The 23,852-nt window shown below is 36.5% G+C and overlaps 1 protein-coding gene across 2 annotated transcripts in view; it reads left to right on the top strand.

Annotated features, from left to right (window-relative positions):
- The first annotated feature begins 19,756 nt into the window (after positions 1–19,756).
- The window catches only part of LOC145675724 (lachesin-like), a 1,095,594-nt gene continuing 1,091,498 nt past the window's right edge, over positions 19,757–23,852 (top strand). The window contains exon 1 of one of the 2 annotated variants that reach the window (XM_081746357.1): positions 19,757–20,096. The gene's annotated coding sequence lies outside the window, so the exon portion shown is untranslated. Of the gene's footprint in view, positions 20,103–23,852 lie in introns of both variants that reach the window. The other variant, XM_081746347.1, reaches the window with a different exon arrangement.

Genomic DNA, 23,852 nt, shown 5'->3' on the forward strand with positions numbered 1-23,852 from the left:
AACTTACGTTCTCTCCTAGCATAAGTAAGTGTTACTTAACGAATATGATGCAACATTGTCAGAACTAGACTCTTAAATGAAAGAATGAAAACCATAAATGTTATGAATACTTTAAGACTGTTTACGAGAAGAAACGACTTTAAAATTGCCTGCTCCATATAGTTTCTTAAGGAAAATGAGATTAGAAACAGTTATCATAGTTACAAATAATATTAATTCGCCTAGGTCTCTTTGCCACTCAAACTTCGTGAGATCTAGTTGTCATTTATGAACTTAACTCAATTTGAAGCAAAATGTTGTTTCAATATATCGTCGTTATGTTTTTCACTAATTCAATTGTGAGTACTCTGCTTCAGGTAACGAAAGGTTACATATGTGAAATTTATAAAGAATTGCGCTATTGAATAATAATTTCCCTAAAATATATGGGTTTAATAAATCAAGAGGATAAAAAAGATATAAATTATTATTGGCAACTTAGTATAAATTTTCTGTCGTCATCAAAATCCGGTTTTCTTAATTTTGTTGAAAGTTTTGCATGATAGTTTACCCTCAGACATCTTAATATATTCAGTTTAATGTGATCTATATTGATATGTGACTTATCTTTGAACAATATAATAGTTAAACAAAACATTATAGTTTAAGAACTGAGCACCATCTTTGGCTATATTTCATTACTCATATGATATATTGTCGTACTGTTACTGCTGTACGATAATAGAAAGCTTGAAAACATAGACTTCAATACAAGTTTCAGCTTAATTTGTGATGTAGTTATCACACAGCACAAATTATTTAGGTTTACTTCATCCTAATAGGTGTTGTTATCATACGGAACTTTTTTTTAGGTTTACTTCATCTTAATACATACTGTGGTTTTCATATAGCACCATTTTTTTGTGGTGCGGTTATCATACAGAACCATTGTTTTAGTTTACTTCAATCTAAAATGTGATGTGGTTATCATACAGAACCAATTCTTTAGGCTTATTTCATTTTAATATGCGGTGTGGTTATCTTAATGCTCCAATTGTTTAGGTTTACTTCATCTTCATCTGTGGTGTGATTATCATCCAGAATCAATCTTTTTTAGTTTCACTTGAATCTAATATGTGTTGTTGTTATCATGAAGAACCATTTTTTAAAGGATTACTTCATCCTATTATGTGGTGTGGATATCATACAAGACCAATTTGTTTAGCTTTACACGATAATTCGTTGTTTACTACTTTCTCGAAAACTATGCACGAAAATTCAGAATTACCAATATAATTTTATTCAGGTTGATGTAGTATATCGATTGGCCTACTGTCTGTATAACCTTTTAACAACTTTCGTTTCATTAAATGCTAATAGTATTTTGGAAAAGTTATACATGTGATTCAAATTAACTTCCAAAAAAGCATTAATCACTAGCATGAAATCATATATGTATGGTTCTTCTGATATAATTACGCTAAAATAAAGTTTAGTGTATGAAGTTTTTTGTTCAATGAATTTTTTGATTATATAAAGTCTGAATCTGTCTGGAAACAAAGCACGTGACGAGGAAAATCCTTCCAACATTTACACTCACCTTATATTTTTCAATTCTTTATCCAAGTAAGACAAAACAAAACAAGGTAACACCTTAAACCCATGGCTTCCTCAGTGTACAAGGGTATCGAGAGAAAAAAAACTCTACCGAACAAGGAACTAAATGTTCTTCCCTTGATACTTCCGGACACTTATTTATTGTTCTCAATATCCTAGACAACTTAAGAACACTGTAAATTACTGCAGTTAAGTACACACCTCAAAGCCTTCTTTTTCATTTCGTTGCCCAACACTAAGAAAACCCGAAACCCCAATGTATTGGTCATTGGAACGTTTTTCGTAACATCGTAAAAAAAATTCTTATGAAAAGTCTTCCCTATAACACAAGTAGGGAAAGGTAAACTTTCCTTCAACATGACTTTTTTTTTTGATAATAATAATAAAAAATCTTTTGTTTTGTAGGGGTGGAATCTATAACGAGAAGAAGATATATTATCAACTAAAGGAGAAATAATAGATGTTCACTTCCTTTATATCAGTGAATCGATACAAGTAATCGATGAAATAAATTGCAGTGAACAGACAGATTTCAATCTTTATTTCAAACGTATGTGATGAAGCAGAACTGCTGCTAATTTTCTCAGCTTCGATTCCCGATACTAGCAGTCTCGCTTAACATCGCTGCCTATGCAAAGAGAGAAGACGATAATATATACTCTATTTCTTGAAGGTACAGAGAAATACTGTGTTTAGTTCTACTCTGCTACTTACTTTCCTTACTAAAGTATTGAAGTTGTGTCTTTTTGTACGTGACTTCTGAATCTAACAAATTGCTTGAAGTTAGAAATCTTGCGAATTTAAAATCGGAGCAACTTATTCTACTATTAAATGTGGTAGAGTAAGGTGACCGATGATGGCCACCCCTAACAACTTTTCCTTATAATTTCAAAATAGCTGAAGAGAAAACTACCATGCTGGGTGGGTTTCAACCATTGCTCTGTTCTCTTACTATTATCAGATAAATAATGAATCATCCTGTAGTATCTATGGAGAACAGAGAGGAAATGTGAAAGTGTTCAAAAAGACCAACATAGGAATACTATACCCAATTATGGCCACCCTCATCGCCTATGATGGTCATTCAAAGAAGAATAGTCTTAAATGTGTTAAAAACAAATAGTCACATGTATGTTTGTCAACACTCTATAATATATAAGATATTGAAAATACAGTGATATTTGTAGTCTAATATTTGAAGCCGCATTAAAGAGATTATATTTTAAATAGTTGAATTATGCAGCTGCTAGTTGAAAAGCAGTGAGTAGTGCTAGTGCATCCTACTTGAAAACTCATGAGAAACTTAAATGTCATGTTCTAGGTTGAAGTGTAACATTAACATTTCGAGTTTACGCGTACATAATCTCATTTCTATTATTTGACAGTTTAAAGATAATTGTAATTAAACAAAACATTTTTCAACATTCCACTCTTTCTCCTGGATACCACAATATCTTATGGCTAGTTTATTCCACATCAAAACATCTTCCGCAAAAATATTTTGTTTTCTTCAGCACACTATATGACTGTGCGCACGTTTCGTGGGCCCAGAGATTACTCAAAACACACTGAATCCAATCAACTTTGTTCAGAGCATTTTTCTCGTAGTAATTTTTGCCACAACACACACAAAGATCAGAATCATCATTTGACAACTTCAATTTATTTCTAGCAGGAAATTTCTTACCAATGGTACGAGCAAAATAACTAGATATAACACCACGGGTTTGAGGAATTGCTTGTTTCACGTTGTCCGTAGTAGGTTGAGAAGCAGGATCGCCAATGCCTATGTTACGTGTTGCTTTGCAATCTTCTTTAAGTTGCTTTTCGCGAAGCGTTTGCAGTTTATTTGGAAAAACAGGATTGCATTTACGGTCATCGGTTGCATACGTTTGTTTCTTGCCATACTTTGTGTCTTCATGAATGGAACAGGAAACAACGTAGAAAAGCTTATGTGCTTGTCATTACCTAACGGGGAATTAACAACTTGGTCGGGTTCACACGAGATAGGAGAACAAGGGTTAACACTGTCACTTGCACTTGAACACGCTTCAGCAACTTCATGATGGGAACTAGTTATAGGAGCCTCAGAAAATTTTTCTTCATGTGCACCGCAATATGGGGATGGTTCACCAGCGAAGTCTGCGACAAAGGCATGGTCCGGAATTTTGCTTGGCATTACAGGAAAAATTTCACATCCCGCAAAACCATTCACAGCATTCTGAAGCGTGGCAGCCTTCAACCACGCTTCAGAAAATATACTGCCAAAATCTCTTTTAGAAAAGTTCACCCCAGGGTTGTGTCTTATCGAGTTGTTTGTAGCTGCATTGTAGTGATATTTCAATGACTTAAACACAGCCTCATCTAATAGCTGAAGCCAGTGTGTAGTGTGGGGAGGTAAACAGCGAAGATGTATTTCATTTTCTGCAACAAATTCTAGCGTTTCAAGATGGTTGATATGCACAGTGTGTCCATCAAGAAGAAGAAGAACTGGCCCAGGAGTACACTTGGAATGAAAGAATTGTATCCACGCGAGGAATAATGCAGCGTTTGTGTATCCACTTTCTGAATATTCAATAACAGTCCCAGGGGGAAATCCCCTTTCGAATTCAGGTCTTCTTCTCTTACCCTTAAAAATAACAAACGGTTTTATGAAATCACCACTTGCATTGCAACACATTGGCCACGCTGATCATCATAGGAACCCCTCACTGTGACCATCATAGGGATACTAGATTCTCTCTCTCATTTGACGTCACCGGCTGCACACACGTGACTTCGTGAACATCACTCTAAGTCGACATTGAACCTCTGATAACAGCAAGAATGACACAAATGGGAGAATAATGTATAACACAAATTACCCCTAAAACCACGCAATGAATTCATGTCTCATTTTACAACGTACCCGAAAAATGTATCTATTGGCACTTCATAACTCAGTTACTCTAATACTACTTAGCAGAATTTCCCGCAAATTTGATAGCCTTTTGCGTGTGTCACTTCCTTCTTCCACACCGCATTACTACTGCCACCTGTTGTGTCTATGCGAAAATATCAAAGGGTGGCCATCATTGGTAGAGTGACCATCATCGGTCACCTTACTCTACTTTACAATTACAAATTTAAAATATGTGATAAGCTCATGGTGTAGGATATTATTATGAAAATACCATGTAAAAGCCTTCATAGTACTTTCTACGTTCTAGGATGTTGTACTCTTATAAATTTCAACATTTAAGTTATTTTATAATTATTTCTACAATAAACAAGTTTAAAATGGTTAACCCTAGATTCCATATTGACACCACATCATGAAGGAATCAAAGAAATACTTGAATTAACAGGAATGGCTGGTTTCTCGTAAGATGTAAAATGCGTCTCCGAAAGGTGGAACAAAACGGCAAAATCAATGTTGACTCATGTCCTGACTGAACTGTATCAACATGAAATCCCAGCATTGTCCAGACAGGATATGAACTATTTTGAATTGCACCAAGACAAGGCATTTAGACACAAGCGAAAACATTGCTGGAATTCTATCACTGAATAAAACAGGAAACTGAAATTTCGGCAATTCCAATCTCTGGCATCCCTGTCAAAAAATCTAGATGCCAGCCCGCTAGACTATTGTGCTTTCGCAAGCGGCGCCTGTCTCATCGTCGAATCCACATCGTCTTCAACTCGTGGAAAGCCTGTAAACAGGAGTGAGATGCAATACTCATGATCCCTTTGCAACGCAGTTTCTTGCAATGGAAACTCCGACGTCAGACAATGGTCATTAGAGGTGGCCTGCAGATAGAAGAGAACTGGTGATGGAAACATTTCCTAGGTAAGTGACATATTCAAATTCGGGTCAATATAAGTGAATCAACCTTTGTATACAATAATTCAAATTTTGAAAACAAAAAGAAACTGCTGAAAACTCCTTGCAAAAACGGAAGTACGAAAAAATTGACGCATCGCTCAAATAGGGCTGTCAGAGCATAAGAAGATCAAGTCCTATCATCAAACTTGCTAGATAAAAGACATGATGTTTGTACGATACTCATGAGTAAATGGAAAAGATAATATATTGTTTATTACTTTAATGAGTCTTTCAAGTTTTTAAAGACGCTTCAGATAGAGATCTTAAAATATTACATATACCCAAAATGACCCAACGGTAGACTTCATTTCCTCATGCAGTCAACGCGCCAATTCAGAAAGTCACCGTAATACAGAGCAGGTTAACAAAAATAAATAAATAAATAAAGTTCATTGCTATAGTCCTAACGAGAAAGTGTTTATAAACTAGTTAGATTGCTTCTTTCATATTTTAGTATTGGTATCGTGATAAAACATTTGTTTTTCAGCCTTTCATGACATTTATAAAGACCTATTGTGAAAATTAATTAAGCTGTAACTGCTTTTGAAAAACCACAAATAGCTTCGGCAGATTTGAAACCTATAAGCTACAACTTGTTCTTTAGCCTTCCAATTTTATTATAATTACGTATAAAAGCACGCATTCATTTTCTCTTGCATAGAGAAGCGTAGTTGTATTCACAGCTAAACGGAGATGAAGTACAATCAACTGTGTTGGTAGGTTGGAGAGATAAATCCAGTGGAGTGGTAATTTTTTCCTGTAGTGAGTTTCCTTATTACAAAAAAGTTGGATAATATTTTTTCCTTTGGTGCAGGAGAAATTTAGAATATATTAGTGGGAAAAAAATTAGATCAATTTTTCTACAAATTAAATGGATTATGATGTAAGTATGATTTGTGTTTATAAAGGACAGTTACTTCCACACTATGGCCTCTTGGTTAAAAGTTTTTTTTTTAACGATTGCATTTTAAAATAAAAGATGTGGGCTACTGCACGAAATTTGATCACTCCGAAATAACCATCTTATGCTGCAGTTATTGATGGAGCGTTTATTTATGAAATACTAGCAAAAATGTCCGTTATTCTTACAGAACGAATAATGTTTAAGAAAAAAAACTTTGAATATAAGAAATGAGTGAAACGTAAAACCCCGAACAATGCACTTATCAATGTCTCTATCGACTCTAGCGCCAGCTGTAATATGCCTGTTTTTCACCGGAACAATCATCATCATAGCTTTTCTACTATTATTGACAGACAGGTCACTTGCTTCAATCCCTCTCCTCCGTATCACAGCACAAAAAAATTGAAATAGGCGATTCGAAAGCAAATCGTTCGTACCATAGTACCGAAAAAAGTTTTGTTTGTATCCTGATAGTTTTCGAGAAAGAGGGGATGACATGTTTTGTTGCAATTCTCCATATTCTTTAGGAACTTTTGACGTATACTTACTTGCACATTTCGTAATAAACAGTTTAGAATGTCCGTGCCCCATTCAACAACTTTCTTTCCAGGAAAATACTGAACCCAATTACCTCATTACCTCATATTACGTCTACAATATCTGTGTACAATTTTATTCAATTCGGTGCACTTCTTCTTGCCTTTTGGGCCTCAAATTTCAAAATTTTGGGTGAGGCTTTTGCACTCCTAAAGCCGTTTTTTTCGCAGAAAATAAATAACCCGTGTTCGTTTATTTTTTGCGTATTGTCCATACACAATGTGCCATTCCAATTCTTCACGTCCTTTAAGCACTTCTGTCATACTGTTATTAGCACTTTTGATATTTCACTATCAAAGTTTTGGATGGGTCTGTGTCCCACCTAAACGTCTTTCTTTTTTCAGGAAAATACGAAACCAGTATTCCCTCATTTTATGTCTACAATATCTGTGCAAAATTTTATTCACTTCCGTTCACTTCTTCTGGCCTTTCGGGCCTCAACTCTCAAAATTTGTCGATGGGGCTTTTCCTTTTTAAAACCGTTTTTCCGCAGAAAATATAAAACCCACATTTATTTATTTATTTACTTGGGTATTGTCCATACACAAAGGTTTGTTGCAATATTTCATGTCCTTTACACACACCTGACATACTGTTATTAGCACTATTATATTTCGTAATCAAAGGTTTGGAAGGGTCCATACCCCACCCAACCGTTTGTTTTTTTTTTTTTCAGGAAAATACCAAATCCGTATTCCCTCATTTTATGTTTACAATATCTATGTACAATTTCGTTCACTTCTGTCCACTTGTTTTTAGCTTTTGGGCATCAAATGCCAACATTTTGGACGGGGACTTTTGTCCCCAAAACCGTTTTTCTGCAGAAAATAAAAAAAAGAACGTATTCGTTAATTTTTTGCGTATTGTCCATACACAAAGCTTTGTTGCAATTCTTCACGTTCTTTATACACATCTGATATACTGTTATTAGCACTATTATATTTCGTGATCTAAGTTTTGGAAGGGTCCATGCCCCACCTAATCGTTTCTCCAGGAAAATACGAAACCCGTATTCCCTCATTTTACGTCTATAATATGTGTGCACAATTTCGTTCACTTTGGTTCACTTGTTTTTGCCTTTCAGACATCAACTTTGAAAATTTTGGGTAGGGGCTTTTGCCCCGAAAACCGTTTTTCCGCAGAAAATAAAAAACACGTAGTCGTTTATTTTGTGTGTAGTATCTACCTGCCAAACTTTATCAAAATCAAAGTGTTACACTTGGCAAGTGTTACTTGTTAGTAAGAAAACACGTCCCAGTGTATCTGATTCATATTACATCCAAGGCATGTATGACTAGAGTACATAACTTTCAGGGGCTATGGGGAAAGATCATTATAACTCCTGTTCTACGACGTTGCAAATCATAGGAGTAAGCATGTTTCCGTCTTTCAACATGTCCTTCCATTTATGGAAGTTTCAATGCGATACTCGTCGAGGAGTTGGATAGCATTCCTTGTCAGTAATAAATATGTTTTTGCATAAGATGCATAACTTATGAATTTTCTACATACCAATCCTCATGCTGTTAACAAAGACTGTAAAATTAAGTATTTCCACGTATAATAATTATGTATTTTAATGTATATGGACTTCGAGATTGGGATATTCAATATTTCAAGTATATATTTTTTAAATTTAATTATTGTCCTTTTTCTTGAACTTGTAGGGTCACACCTTTTTACCTTCTTGTGTATGATCTTGTGTAACGTTGAATTCTTTATTCCCAGTTGCAATGATCTTGGCTTAAGTTATTTCATTGGACTTCGTTTCATGCTTTCCTGTGCTCTCTGTACCACATCCCCACTAGTTCCTTTTACAGATTGCAAATCCGCCTCCCACGCTCCCACACACTTGATTTTTTCATACTGTCTATTGATAGTAGTCTCCGCTGTAGATGGTTTCCTATAAGTTATTTGTATATCTAAATATCTTGAAAACTATTAATGCAATCAAAAGAAAAGTTGCACAATACAATGAGAAAAAAGTGCCCTATCGAAAATCATACATAGTATTGCCATAGGCGAAGCAGTGTTGCCAACTCAGCATAAAAATAGTTTGTTTGAAATAGCATTATACACAAGTATGCACAGATTTAAAATGCACTAGTATCACTAACAGTGAAGTGTAATGGTACAGTGTTGCACACTGTTGGAGCTACGTGTGCTGAGAATGTACAATGAAGAAGTCTGATATGTGGCAACAGATGCTAATAAGGGAATCTGGGTCTCATACTATGGATTTAGTTCAAATGCGTAACACCGACAGTATAACATAGAAAAATGTCAACAGTGTCACAAAATATTGATGCAATTGAAAAACGAGATTGAGTGATACCATTTTTATGTCCTGTGTCAGCTCCGAAGCTATACAGGACGGAGCCTATAGTGTAAAGTGGAATCCGAACCACTATGAAAGAGAGATAACAATGAAATGTAAGGTGAAAACTACAACAAAAACATACCAGAGGCGAAATTGGAACCCGCGATCTCTAATATGTCGGTTGTCTAGCCTTCTAAACCACACGGCTATCCGGGCCGACTAAAAACGAAATGAGGTAGTAATAAAATAATTATATTTCCAATGTGAATATGGTAATAGAACAGTGTACAAACATAAGCATATGGTATGCAGAAGAGGAAGTAAAAGAATATGTCACTTTACACAAAGACATAAACCAAGAAAGTACTCCTCCAAATATTGATAAAATAATCTGAAGAACCAGTTTACAGATTTAGAAAACACGTGTTTCTTCTCTCATGTGTATCATTTTGTTTTAAGAGTTGTCTGTTTATTCATCGGAATTACAGAAGTATAATACAAAATCCTTACTTTTTTCTAATGCATTTCTTTATTACCATCTGCCATACATCAGATTTCTTCATTGAACATTTTCAGCACACGTAGCTCCAACGTAGTTCGAGTGAGTGAGTAACGAAGATGGAAGAGAAATTGACATTGCGTTCTGAAAGAAATTCTGGAAAACGTTTTTTAACAGAAGATTGACATTCTCCTCCAATTCTTCCAAATATTGTGGTTTTGTATGGTAGACTTCGTCCCTGGTAGAACCCCACAGAAAAATAATGATGAAATTATAGCGTTAGGTCAGGACTGTTGGAAGGTCATTCATGTAGTTCTTTTCTCCTCAACAAACGACCCTGGAAATGTGGTCCACTTCCTCTTCCGTCTGTTACAGACTCGGTTGTCACTAATTTTATTTGACAACTTCTAATCGTACTAGGATGAACACTTCATTATCATTGCTGCACAACAATTACAGAAAGTTATCTTAAAGAGATTCATCAACTTCAGTTTCTCCGTCATCTTTTTCTTTATTTACTAACGCTAGATGGCACTGCTATATTGCATCTAGTTTCTCAGACAACCTAGAATAACATAAAGTGGTAATTTTGAGAATCCATTAAAAATGAACAGAACTACCGCCATTCTAAATCAGATAATGACTTTCCCCACCCTGTGTATGTCACCATAAACAGTATGTTACTTCAGGATTTAGGCTCACTTTGCTTTCCCACATGAAATCAGACGCGTCTGTTCCACAGAACGATAATCATTTGGCACTAAAGCAGTTAAAGAGAAAAGTGCAGATCGAATACTTATTATTTTAATAGAGGCGACATTTTTGATTCTGCAGGGAAGCTTCGTAAACGAGCTATCAAAATATGGGAAATTATTTAGAGAATTTCTGATATAAAGAACTTAATCCCAAACACATTTAAATCGAAATATTACCTGTTAATATAAATACTAATACTCAATATTTATTTGATTTCGTGTAACAATATATTAAAAGAAAAAAGTCAATAATATCATATCGAAGGACACCCTTGATCATATAGTAGTAATAGGAATAGAAATTTAATTTAACTTCACGCCTTTGAAAACTTGTGGTAATAGAGTGCAGAGTGTTTATAGTCGAGTCAAAATACGGTTTGACCTGGGCAAAATTGCAACCTTTAGTTTTACACCTGTATTTTGTTTAGGTCCCTCACCTGATGAAAATATCCAAAACCCGACAAAATCGGACCACGGGAACACCCCCAAAAACGGTTTTCAAAATGGCGGACCATGGTTTTTCGACAAAATCGTAGACTTTTACGTTGGCGGCTCTAGTAATCCTCTTAATTGACACAGAGACATAAACGATACCTCTTGGAAACGCTCATAGACCACAAATTCCAACGAAATGACTTTTGTACTCATCATGCCCAACCCGTAGAAGAAGAAGAAGAAGAAGAAAGTCGATTTTTTGTTTTTTAATTGATATTTCTTGGACCCTGGCAATACTGTACGTCCTCATACTCCAGCAGAAAAGTTCCTACGCGTAGACCAGACATTGGTAACAATAATATTTAAAAATGAAGGACGTAGGTTCAACAGTAAGAGAGATAAAAATTCGGAACCGCGGACCAAGGAGGGTCACTGTATCTTTTTTACTGTGGTCTAACTTCTGTTTCTTAGATCTAGCATCCTCCCTAATTGTCACAGAGACATGAAGAATACCGCGTTGGAAAGCTTATGGAACCACCTTGCCAACGACGTATCGTTTGTGCCCCCTGTGCCCAACCTGTAGAAAAAGAAGAAGAAGAAACCTTTAAAAATTGGGAAAATCTACACTTTTACCTTCCTTGGGCTCTGGCAACCCTGATAATCGTTCTACGCATGAAAACATCTTGTTTCTTTCTTTAAATCATAGGTCGCTTTAATATAAGTACAATACATAAAACAAAAATATTCTTAAGCAAAAGAATGGTAAAAACGAAAGACTTTGGGAGGCAAATTACACATCTACATCGTCATTGCCCACGCTAACACTGTCCTCACCATATTCATTTAAACAGTTAAAACATTCAGTTTCTTGGCACACACCAGAAGCAATAGTATATGGAAGGGCATGCTTTCTGCAAGTACAATACATTCTTGCACACCCGGTAGCGCACTTGCAATGAACAATGGTGAGCAAATTCCATACCCATCAAACACGATGGTTGATGTGCCATATTTACGAACCGTATACTCAGCAAATGATGCAGCGATATTGTCGTACGAACTGCCTTTACACCATGGTAGTCTATGTAACTGAGATCCTCCGTCTAAGACATACAGAATATTGTCTGGCTCCGTTTCCTCAAACTGTGCGGCCTGCTGCTTGCTGAACTCTAGTATCGCATGGGCCACTGGGGCTTTGTCTACCTTACGCATCTTGCTGGGTGACTCAAATAAAGCTGGTGGGTAGGCACATAATTCATGCGCTAAGGTCTCCTCTAAAGATGTGCTGCCTGCATTAGCGACAACTAACAGTATTTGAAACAAAAGATTCGAATCGACGGAGATATCGCTGCTGATTTTAACACTACTCGGGGATGCTAGAGTTTTGACTTTATCTGCACGTTTCCACTTCACAGTGAACAGGTCTTTGCCAGATAGTTTCTTCGCAAGCTCTTCTCCAACTGAAAATACATTATGGACGTTGACCGAGGAATCCGCCGTGACACCAGAGGCAATGTTTCTCAACTATTTGTCTCCGTCAAGAGGTGAAATGGGCTGCAGTCCTGCAAGAATGCGACGTGTGTCACTGATATCACGTGACATTCTTGACTTTTCGGCTTCTTTATGTTGTTCGCTAGTGACATATGCTGTATGAGTAAAAGTTTGCATCGCCAGATTGTACTCGGAGCATTCTGGCATTGAGAGCACCCACAAAGATCGTTGCATCTCTGACATTCCACTCCCAAGGGTTAGACCTCCAGTGGATTTTAGCGATCTCATCAGAACCTGCTCTATGACTAGATCAGAGGACAACCCAGCCCAATAACGGTTGCTTCTTCTAATAACTCCGAACCCATTTTGAAAGCTTTCGTGAACTGATGGATTAACCGATGGCAGCGTTAACATTGTTTGCAGGTACAAGCACGTCGACTTCAAATAATTGAAGTGTCCTGCTGCAGCGAATATGGGAATCCACTCTGCTATAGCATCAAGGTGATCCTCCCAGCTTCCTGTTCGGTCTGCTGCCACAAATTTCCTTGCTGTAGTCAACATACGCTGGTATGCAAGCCACAACTGACTTGTTTTTGATGTGTTAATAAGTTCTGACTTTCGTGTTTCTATTTTTTTCTCGGGCTTCTTGAAGAAGAGGTGAAGAACTAGCTCCAGTTACAGTAATCTCACCCGACATCAGACTCTGGTAGAGAGAGTAAGCAACGTTGATAGTTCTGTGTGTTCCGTTGTCGGTCTCCAGAAAAACATTCTCCACAAGCAATGCACTTAATGCGAGGTCAACCATCATGTGCACATGGAAGGCTCTTGCTACGGACTTGCAACTTAACATATGTACAACCGAATTTTCTCCGTAAACCTCATGCAAGATTTCACGTAATCCTGAACCATCCATCAGTGAACCAATTGCTCCTAGACGGTTCATCAGAGTATGAAATGAGCCCAACAGGAGAACCGTGTCCTTAATACTGGTGTTATGTGCTCTGTCATCCAGGATACGTGAAGCTTTCCAAAACAGTGGTTCTCTAAGGTGATGATTGGTGTAACTATATTTTCTCGCAAGACTATTCAGGTACACTAAAGTGGAATAGATGCATGACATTTCATATGGATGGAGGTCAATAATCGGTAAGCAAAGAACAGTGGATTTCCCTGAATGATGAAGAGATGGATCTGCGTAAATGGCTTGCATCATTCCTGACCACTTTGGTGTGCGTGACGGAAAGTGCCAGGAAAGTTTCGACAAAATATCCAGGGAGCTTTCGTTCGGTGGTGGTGCTGTTACCAGTTCACAGTTGACCTTTTCAAGAATAGCCCTGGTTTCAGTGTATGCGTGAATGGGAACACTGGCAAGGGATTTCACATCAGCATTAGAGACGGGCTTCCGAAGAATGGTTAGACTGGTAGTAGTGGATGGAGTAATGGCCGCCAACATTTCCATACCATGGAATGTGCCTAAACCACTCAGCGTTTGGAGATTATGGTCTACATTATCCGCTGCAAAGAGGAGAGTCTGGTCTGCTGGCATTTCGATCACACGATTACCAAATGTACTTGCAGCACAGCGTATGAAGAGCAAAATCCCAGGTGATGCAGCGTGTCAATCAGGTGTTTCGATCGATAGTGGTGGTGCAGAGGAGCTAACATATCTCTTGGTGTGGCTGCTTGCATCAAACACTGGCCAATCGATGCTATTTTAATTTCATTGTCCTTTCCGGCAAAAAGTGTGGCATAGAATAGTTTAAGGCTAGGTGCTGAAGGAATTCCTGAATGGTCAAGTCGCTGGGTGAAGGATATGTATCACTTCCAGTTTGTAGTTTCGATTTTATGTCGCTTTTGATCAGTCGAGCTACGGTTTCTATTATTCTATTTTTTTCCTTTTCTTCATCATACTCTCGTGGTAAATCACGATATGCAAGTAGAATGTGATTGGCAGTTTCTCGAAGTGTAATGAAGTCGTTTTTTCCACTGTCACTAGAAATTATAATTTTTTCACCGAAGTACTCCATTAGTTGACGCTTCATGTGCCGTCTGTCATACGCAATGTGATCAGTCCCTACAAGAAATGTGCCCATTTTTGTAACAAGTTCTCCCACAGTTAGTTGCTTATCATCGTGCTCTTCCAAATAACTACATATGCGCTGAAATGCTCGGATTCTCTCATTATTTGTAGGTCGGCCAGCCCGGAATTTTTTTTGACGCAGACTGATTATCGGTGCAGTATTGTTGAGGAATTGCTTTACCTGTTCGAAAGTTCATACTACATGATCTGTGATAGACACAATCTCCTGCATGAAGATCAGATGAGAAGTACTCAATTCGACCTCGGACAGTTTGTGACCTGGTATCGTTTCGTTTATTGCAACACTTTAAAATGCTGTGTGGCAATGCTTGTGTTTCCACTCGCACATTTTCTGATTTCAACACGTGACGGTCATCAAATAAGACAGGCGTTCCGCAAAACAGGCAGTCACTGTTGCTGTTGAAGGACCCATCCGACGAGCGAGTAACTCGTTTTTGATTCGGCGATGACGTTTTTCTTTTTAGGGCAATCGCAATATCTTTTTTATCAATATAACGTTTGCGACAAGAGACATGAACCACCATACTTGTAGCGGCGAGAATGTTACTACCGCGAGCCTTACTGGCATTGTTCACTCATTCACCTACCTTTTCTTGAAGTGTGATGAGGTTATCGTCAGGATCTAGGCTTCTGCAGATGATACACAAACGTGTAAGGGAATCAGCCATGGTTCTTCAGTGCCTAGGTTCATGCAAGACTATGATATGTAGAAAACCTTATGGAACCCCATTTCCAACGACGTATCGTTTGTGCCCCCTATACCCAACAATTATCAGGGTTGCCAGAGCCCAAGGAAGGTAAAAGTGTAGATTTTCCCAATTTTTAAAGGTTTCTTCTTCTTCTTTTTCTACAGGTTGGGCACAGGGGGCACAAACGATACGACGTTCGCAAGGTGGTTCCATAAGCTTTCCAACGCGGTATTCATCATGTCTCTGTGACAATTAGGGAGGATGCTAGATCTAAGAAACAGAAGTTAGACCACAGTAAAAAAATATACAGAGTGACCCTCCTTGGTCCGCGGTTCCGAATATTTATCTCCCTTACTGTTGAACCTACGTCCTTCATTTTTTATATTGTTGTTACCAATGTCTGATCTACGCGTAGGAACTTTTCTGCCGGCGTATGAGGACGCACAGTGTTGCCAGGGTCCAAGAAATATCAATTAAAAAAACAAAAATCTACTTTCTTCTTCTTCTTCTTCTTCTACGGGTTGGGCATGATGGGTACAAAAGTCACTTCGTTGGAATTTGTGGTCTATGAGCGTTCCAATGAGGTATCATTTATGTCTCTGTGTTAATTAAGAGGGTTACTAGAGCCGCCAACGTAAAGGTCTATGATTTTTTCGAAAAACCATGGTCGGCCATTTTGAAAACCATTTTTGGGGGTGTTCCCGTGGTCCGATTTTGTCGGACTTTGAATATGTTATTCAGTAGTAATTCCTGAATCGAAAACTGTTTAAAAAGCTTGTGTTGCAATTTTGCCCAGGTTGAGGGTAAAATTGCTCTAGATTTCCTGGACTATTTGGTCTAGGAATTAATTCGTGCGGTTGGTACGCACACATTGAAGCTGTAGTACAAACACAAAATACATAAATACCTTAAGAAAAATATTGTCCATCGCTAGCCACCACTTTCGCCCATCTGTCAGGCAATGTACGGATTCCGTGGCGAAAGAAGTCCTCATCCTTGGAAGCGATCCAGTCAGAGACCCATGTTTCGATATCTTCTGAAGAAGTAAACCGCTGTCCAATCAAATCGTTGTTCATGCAATCGAACAAGTAGTAGTCCGAAGGAGCAACGTCTGGTGAATACGGCGGGTGGGGTAAAACTTCCCATCCGACATTTTCTAAATAGGTTTTGACCGGTTTTGCGACATGTGGGCGAGCGTTATCATGTTGAACAATAAGTTTATCATGTCTGTTCTCCCATTCTGGTCTTGTTCTGGCCAGAGCTTGCTTCAAACGCATTAATTGTCGTCGATAACGTTCTCCATTCATAGTTTCACCCGGTTGCAGCAGCTCATAGTACACCACACCTTTCATATCCCACCATATGCACAGCATAACCTTTGCACAGTGAATATCTCGTTTTGGTTGTGATGGACCTGGTTCACCTGGTTTCACCCAGGCCTTTTTTCGTTTAGGGTTCTCGTAATGGATCCACTTCTCATCACCCGTAATAATTCGATGCAGAAACCCCTTTCTGCTCTGTCGTTGAAGCAGCAATTCGCAAATGGTTTTTCGTCTTTCAACGTCTCTGTCTTTCAATTCATGTGGAACCCAATGTGACATCTTTTGAATCATTCCCATGGCTTTCAAGCGTTTGGAGACTGTTGTTTGATCAACGCCTAATGCTGCTGCAAGTTGTTCCTGCGTTTGACACGAATCCTGCTCGAGCAATGCTGTCAATTCTTCGTCTTGAAATTTTTTTGGCTGTCCAGCTCGCTCTTGGTCTGCCAAGCCGAAATCACCACTTCTAAACCGTGCAAACCACTTCTGACACGTTCGCTCAGCTAGAGCATGGTCACCATACACTTCCACCAAAATACGATGACTTTCAGTCGCACTTTTCTGCATGTTAAAGTAATGCAGCAGGACACCCCGCAAAAACACTTTATCAGGCACAAATTGCGCCATGTTCACTTAACTACAAACTGGTGTTGTTGACGCTTTAATCCACTGCCCTATACTACGAACGATACGCGATGACAGGGGTTTGCAACACATGTGTGGATACACGGAACTGTGGGACGCTCCGTTCGTTGCGCCATCTCTTGTCCACCCGCACGAATTAATTCCTAGACCAAATATTATTATATGCATATCTTATATTGTTTATATATGTGTTCATCAAGTGTTTATGTTTTAGTTGTATATAATCTATATTTAAATTTTACTCTAAAAAATTTTCGTAGTATTACCTTGTTAATAATTTTATTTTTACAATATATAATAGCATAACTGTAATTAAATTAATGATAACAATGCATCTACCAATTACGCGTATCTTAAGTAGGCTTTAAATAATTTTCAACAATATATATAAGATGATAGTTAGCGGAAACGCAAATAATGTTGATGAATGTCTATTGACTGTACGTTACTGAGCAACAATAAAATGTGGAATTAATTCGGTTGTTCGAATCTTGAGATAAAATGTGATTTTAGAAAATGTCGGCCACTGTACTCAGTAAATTCTCTCTACGTTCAATCGTGTGCTTTTAAATTTTTTCAACTAACAAATATCTAGTGCAGACATTGTATAGCGCTCATTCTCTTCTGAAAGAAAAATGAAAATCCTGGTTTTAAATACTTTTTCTATAATAGTTCATTTGAATTGGGTCAAGGCAGTCGTTGTGTAGGTGGCGCATATCTATTTTTCCAACCTCAAGGGAACATCATTGAATATTATCTACATAATAGATCATAGATAATTTGATAATTTATTTTAGAAAAAAGCATTACTGTAACTTCAATACAACTTTAATATGGCATTAGCAAATGAAAACTATTGCGCAAGATTTTTTTTAACTGTTTCATCCAGGTGAGCACTTTTTGACTAATGCAATAACTTTTGCTCTAGTGTCATCACTATAGAAGTTCTATTAAGTGGCTACAACTTATACAGTTATTACTATGGTTGTCACTAAATCGCCAGTACGTAAGAACTTTCTCACACCTGGAGTGTCACGCTCTTTCAATTTTGCAATTGTGATTTGGAACATTATTTTACTTTTTGACATACTATACTTTTTATTTTTTTTACAATCTTTATACTTTATTACATTGGCGTGGGAGACCCGGGTTCGATTCCCGGTGGGAGCTCATGTGGTTTGGATTTCACGTTAATCAGTAGGTCCACGTCTCATATAGCCGCGCTGCTGAAAAGGAACGTTAAACTAATAATCAACTTTTTTATATGTCCTGCGCCTCTAACCTCCATGTATTTTTCATATAGCGTTAAAACAAATCTATTTAGACCAGGCGAAGTCGTCAATGGTTGAACGCGCTATTTTATACAAATCTGCTTTTACAACAGACATTTAAAACATCGTTTGAAGGGTGTGGATCTCCTCCTGAACGATTAATATAGGCTTGAAATCGGGAGTTTTACATCAAATTAGAACAATGTAGTACAATAGTTTAAATAAAAGCCTGCAAAAAGTGATTGTCCCCACAGCTTTTCCACTGGATCTGCCAGTTCATGTATTTCAGCCTCTAACAGTCAAAGAATCAGATTTTGTTGTCTTTCTGTAACAATAGCCTATACTATTATTTGCTGTTTATAAAGTAACTAGAAAGAGAAACAAATAAGTAGTGAAGTAAAAGTAATGTATTATAGGTTCACACAGTAGGATAATTACAAAATTAATACAGCGTTGTACTAAAGGAAAATTAAGTTTGAAAAATATATTGTGAAACTTGGCACCCTAAAAAGACAAGAATCCACCCAAAAGTGAATATCGCTTTGTAGAATCTTGTACTATCTATACATAATCTCATTTGCATCAAAATCGATCAAGTGCAAATTTTCTTCTGCAGATTTCATGTTTTTTTTCCCCTCCTGTTTTATTTAACACTAAGACGACTTTGATACACGTACCTCATATACTTGCATCTATTTATACCATCATACTTTCCTTCACACCAACAACCTCTGCAGCACTCTTCTAGTAAAAAATTCGGCGGTGGGTGGACGAAGGGATAAAAGTGGGAGAGGTAGTCCCTTTGTGGATAAAGATGTTTAGGTAACCTCATCATATTCTTGTCAGAATACTTTCTTTTTTTTTTTAATCTCTTTTTTTTCGTATTTTGCGACAATACTTCTTCTACGTTTGTTGCCAGCACAAAGGAAGTGGGATGGGATATGGGATATTGTCTTGTGGAGGCTTGTCTCCGAAACGATACCGTGCTTTTCAATCATGATAAGGGTGGAGGATGGTTGATAGAAAAGAGCTTGGTTGGTGGAGAAAAAGAGAAGAGAACCCTTTTTTTAAAGGAAGGGGTTGTCCCTTCATAGTCAGAGTTTTCACTCCTTTCTCTTCTTCATGCTGCACATGCTTTTGCGCCTATAAATCTTGGCATTTTCTTGACGCGCAGGGCTGACGCAGTCCTGCGCTCCAGAGAGATCACACTGCTTTTGCCTCCCTCTCACTCTTTTTCCATGTGATGCGTCCCAACGCTCTTTCTCCAGTTTCTCCAGTCACTAGGTGGCAGTCCAATCGGTGGGACGTACTCGGACACCGTTGTCTTTCTCCAGCGTGTTGTTAACGCCGCGTGTGACGACAGCAGTCGGTCGTTGCGATCTATTTGTTTTTGTTCATATCACGTGGAGGAACGCTCATTTCATTAATAACGAACTCGCGATCGCGAACAATATAAAAATAATTCATTCTCTTTATTAAAAAAAGAAAACGAAATTGTAATTATCAGTGTCATGCTTATTTAAGTGTATAAAACGGTGGGTGTTATCTAGGTATCAACTTTCATCCCCTTTAGACTACAGGCATAATTTGATCTCCGCGCTAAAAGGTAATGGTAAGTATAAATACGTTTTCTAACAAAGAAATTAATTGTTTTGGAAAGGGGATAATTACAATCAAGAATCTTCAAAGTACCCATAAAACCATATAAAATAAAAATAAAAAAAACTCAAATTGACACCTGCATCTAAGTTTGAAGATACAGTTGTTCGTGTACCTAAAAATATTCTAACTTCTAATTAAATTTTAAGTTCTCCTTTCAGCTAGAAATTACAATTTAGAAAAATTAGTAAATCAAAATTTATTAAAATAGTTTTCTAATTCCAAAGAAAATCAGACCCATATGGATCATCATACTTGTTGACAATCTTAGTAACGTCAACGGATTACTGAAATTATTTCAAGAAAGTTGTCTTCTAACGAAAGCAGTTCTTATTTCTTTTTAACACAAACATTGCGATGTATTAGAGCAAGATTTGGAGGCGTTAGAAGTTTTCATATCCAGATGATTTGATGCTGTCACATTATAATTTCATTAAAATCTACACATTCAGTTGTATCTAATGTAAGAATTAGGACAACAACTGAAAGGACTTAACCCTTAACTACTCATGTGGGATCTGACAGACCTGGTCGTTATTTATTCCTCTCTAAATTTAAAGGTAGTCAATAGATTGTGCTGTTTTATTGTCTACTCTCTTATTTTAGCGTGGACTATCATTGGGTTAATAGAAACAAAAGCAAGTACACCGATGTTTGCGATATAAGATACTTGTGGTATGATATACCTCACCAGAGTGTAAAAGTTACTATTTTTTATTGACGTAATGAATAGCAAACTTAATTTTCTCATAAAATTTTTGTTTCATACTTAGAGCTCTAAAAGCGGAAAAACAGGTGCACTGGCCCTAGAGAAGGCGTTACCTATTTTGGCTAGCCCAGCTTCAAATAGGAATGAAAATGCATTTTATTTATCAAGTACATAATGCAAATTTACAAATATCTGTTGAAGTGTGTACGTGATTTTACCACTTACTTGAAATTACCAAAACAAGAACTAGATATCAAAGGGTTTGCTCAGCATTCGATTTAAAAAAAAAAAAATAAAAATCGTGATCGTGAAAGAAACCATTCGAATCTGTCAGACTCCACCAGAGCGTAAGCATAACTTATTTTAACCTGACATTTTGATTAAAACAACATCATTTTGAATACTTGACGCAAAAAGGCTACGAAGCTAATCCTGAAGCGGTCTCTATGTTCTGCTACCTAAACCGTTGTGAATTTTCCTTGGTAATTCCGATTAATACAATGAACGCAATGAAATAAAATATTTATTCTAGTACTAGCGTTTTTTAAACAATATTAATGAAATGACCAGATAATCACGTAATCTCTTGTATAAGTGTCTCGTTTTCGGTGCACGGTATTACAAGTCTAGTCCTTTTCTTAGAAGTGAGAGTAAGAATACCTCGGATGCAAACCTCATTAAAGATTCAGATTTATCAGTTTCATCGCAGACTTGGGTTTCGGGTCGGGATTAGCACGTTCTTTATAGCTATCAAATTGCATAAGAGTAGAAATCAGAATAACTGTTAATGAAAATAAAGACATGAGAAGAAACAAAAGTAAATACGAATTTGGAAATAAGTGTAGTGAGAAGCAACTAACTCCAGAGAATAATTTAATGATAGCTTGAGACAAAAGGACAAATTCAATGTTTTCTAATCTGAGATGGCAAAAACACGAGTTTATTTTCGAATTACAAGATAATCCATGCTTAATGTCAAAATCTTCCCAAAGTTTGAGGTTCGGACAGTATCTTTACCATTAATTGTCTCCTGAAGGTGATTTTATACAAAAAAAAAATAAATAAATAAATAAATAAAATAAAATAAAATAAAATAAAATAAAATAAAATAAAATAAAGATCTTTCAGAATGTAGTAATACCTATTCCAGTAACTAGGGTGTTATGATTACCAATATATTCATTGGTTAATATTATAAATACTTCTGGAAAATATCTTTTTATTATTAGCGACTGTTTTAGATACTTTATATTGTTTTCCGTATTCCTAATAGAGGCCCCGCTAACTCAATAATAAAGAGCTCGTCCCTGCTGCGTGCGTCATTAGTTCTATCCTAGCACGTGTCAAATGGGTTTTGTGGTGAACAAACCCACAGTTTGCGTGGTTTTTTTCGGTGTTCTCCCGTTTCTTCCCATGTTGTTTATTCCACTTTGTTATTATCATAATCACCGTTCCCATTAGTCTCGGTACATAATCGTGGAACGTAAAACTAAATATTCCATTGAATTTGTATTGACAATTATCAGCCAAGTTAACAATCTCTACAAGTATTGTATACTGTATGATGCAGAGATGATAACCACTCGTAGATAAGAAACAAAAAATATTTCATTTCTTGAAATTTTTTTTTTTTTTTTTTGAAAATCAATTTTGAAGTTGACAATATATATGTTTCAAAGTATAAATATTGAAATGTTTATTTGAAATTTCATTGACTGTCATTTGCACATCTTCGATCTTCTAATTTATACTTTTCAACTACGTTAATGTTGAATAGCTTCATCCGTTTGCAAAAGAATTGCTTGAGATTTTATTATATTATGCATTAATTATAAATTAGCTAAGTAAATCCTTTAATTCCTGCTCTTAATCCGGGAAGATTTCTGTCAGTTAACGTCTGATGAAGTTAACTTTAAGTTATTGAAACTGTTACTACTATTTTAATTTTAATAAATAAGTATATATATATACTGTGGTCAGAAAAGTATTAGTTATTTAAGTCATAGTTCCAGAGCCAATATGGATGAAGAGTATAACGAATCCCTAACTTGAAATAAAATAATAAGTTCTGTATATCTTTCATTAAAAAAGTATATGATTTAGGTAATATGTCTTCCAGTAAATGTGTAAGAATGGAATAAATTCTCTACTGAAATATTCAGTTAACGTGAACGAGAACAAGAAAAATATGAAACGAAATGAAATTTTTAGTTTAACATCCAATGGTTATAACCTTTCGGATAAAAGAGATGGATCGCTAATGAAAGTAAATAATTGTGGGATTAATATTTTTCCTGCTCTTTCTCTGGTAAACGAACCCAGGATAAGAAAAGCATACTTTCGAAAACGTAAATGAGCACTATCTGACTGAAAAACAACTGTACCAAAGCGAATTTCACACTGGTGAATTTTAGGTAGTGAATGACTAAATCATCGAACTTTTATTGTCTGTAATGAGCCTAATTGCTTCATTCGCTTTGCTTTTGTTTTCATCCGATCACTGAAATTACGAAATTATTATTTCACAAAAGAAGAAAAGTTAAAAGGACTTCGTTGTTCTGACTTCATATCCATGTATATACAATGTAACATTTTTCATTCAGACACACATCCGTTCGTACCACATGTGAACATGGTAAACTGATTTCGTTCATTAAACTGGAACGAAATTTTAATTTCTTTTGGAAATTTCTATTTTTAAATGTATCTATTACTCTTCTCAGATAATGGACCTAATCTTGTGCTTATCCTCGAAGAATTGTTTTTGGTGAAAGAAAATAAACTTTGTATTTCTTAAAAATGATTATATAGTGAAACTATCTTAACAGACATCTATCAATAGCGGACATCTTCATAACACGGACAACATATTTTGTCCTTATAAAGTATATCTATTATTATAGGAGATAACCCTCAGTTGTAGACGATGTCAGATATGGACACGGGCAGATTCTTCTAACTCCAATGTTTAAGTAAGTATTCATAAAGGAAAGG

Source organism: Thermobia domestica, chromosome 2 (genome assembly GCF_964235325.1).
Source record: "Thermobia domestica chromosome 2, izTheDome1.hap1.1, whole genome shotgun sequence".
Taxonomy (NCBI): Eukaryota; Metazoa; Arthropoda; class Insecta; order Zygentoma; family Lepismatidae; genus Thermobia; species Thermobia domestica.